Here is a 1,869-nt window from a genome sequence, read left to right as displayed (position 1 = left end):
TAATATTCCTGTTGCATACAGGATATTAATAAACAAATCAGCTGTGTTTCCATCCAATTGTCATGTGAATGAATTGTAAGCAAACTTTTAAAATGTCACAAAAAAGAAATGCTAATTCGACATGTTTAGGAGCAAATCAGCCAGGCAACTCAAAGCGTAATTTATCCAGATGCTGACGTTACGTGTGACTGTAATAAAGAAGCAGAGACTACAAACCAGCATGGACCACACATCTGAGAAAAGCAAAGAGAGGCTTTCAGGAGTATGTTGCTATTGGGCAAGTTGTAATTGTTTTGTCATAAAAGCTAGCACTGTCGACGTTACGGACGGAGAAAAAGAAATGCAAATGCCGACCGCAGAAACTGCTGGTCAGTCATGTGAGGTAAATGTTCGCTACATCCGAACTTATTCTGCAAATGTGTTTCCATCTCCCCTTTAGCATATCAACTCTTTCTCAGAAAAGCCAAAAACCACCTCACGCCAGCGTAAAAACCTTTTCTCTCTTAGCCTCGATTACACACAATAAACCCTTGAGGCGTACCAAAGGAAGTTGTTTTGAATTTTTGCCGTTTCCGTCAATCGTTTCTAATGCCATACTTTAAAAAAAATGAGCTTTAAGAAATCGTTGTTGGAGACACGGTTAATGTTTATAGTAGAGCAACACAAAGTGATTTACGTAAGATAAAAACATATCCACAAAACTGCATGCAATTAATATTCACCTGCTGCCAATGTTGTTCAAGCTCTGCATTGGTGGTAACACAATTCTCTAGCACAGTCCTCTTGGATGTTATTAACCCTTTGTTATGGCCTCTGACCTTTCACCTTGAAGTTCTTGATAATCTGGAAAGCAGTTTTTCCTAATCCAATGTTCTCAGCAGCAGATTTCTGGGGGCATTTTTAAGCACACCTGCCGCTCTTTTATAGCAACAACTGTCCAGATGAGATTACTAGACTGATTTCAACTGGACTCTTTCATGGCTTCACCTGTGCTGTTCGTAATGAAAAGCAAATTTCGGCTTTGGTTATAAGCTCATTCTTCAAAATGGCATGGCTATTTGCAGTTAATTAATATGCATAAGCACGTCGCAGAGTTATCTAAAAATGGCTCTAAACAGGATGTAAAACCCACTCTTCATTCTTGAGCATCAAAGCTGAAGTAGGAATCACAGCTTTTTATTTTATTTATTTATTTTTTTAGCAGGCTCTTCTTCGATTGATAAACCGCTACGTGGGTGCTTCCTGTAGGTTTGCGGAGAGTCACTGTTTCTTTATAGCAGGAAGAAAAGTCAGCCGATCTCTCCTACGTTATGTAGATCTCTAGCGCGACTGCCCACTGTTTAGATGAGGAATTCTCCCAACATGAGTCACGGCTGCGTTCAAAGAAAACCACGGCCGTGTTTGTGTGATTCTGTTTCTGCAACTCTCTGACTCACAGTTCTACGGGAACACATCAACCTATGGTTAGTGGAGCCTTTAAATAGCCGCCCTCTCACTTACGCCACTGATGAGGCCACATTATTACACAGAACAGCAGAACTATTTGTTAAAGTCCATTTGGATTTTTGTCAATAAGGTATGACTGGACATCAGATTAAAAAAAAAGTAATATTTTTTATTATTAAAAAGCACATTCTGTGCGTATTTTTGATGAGGCGCCGAGGCTGAGTGTGTATATGTGTGATAATCTTGTGTATTTGCTTAACAATCACACAGAGCCTGTTGAAGCTGCAACCTGCTGTTGGCTTTGATAAAACTCTCAATAAAAAAAACAGAAGATATACAGTTACAATAAACACTAAGTGCTCACAATTTCACTAAAAGCTAATATGAAGAAGAAAAAAAAGAGAAAAATATGAAGAAAAAAAA

This window comes from Poecilia reticulata, linkage group LG12 (genome assembly GCF_000633615.1).
Source record: "Poecilia reticulata strain Guanapo linkage group LG12, Guppy_female_1.0+MT, whole genome shotgun sequence".
Lineage (NCBI taxonomy): Eukaryota > Metazoa > Chordata > Actinopteri > Cyprinodontiformes > Poeciliidae > Poecilia > Poecilia reticulata.
The sequence above is the reverse complement of the archived record's forward strand: the minus strand, read 5'-3'. Positions refer to the sequence as shown.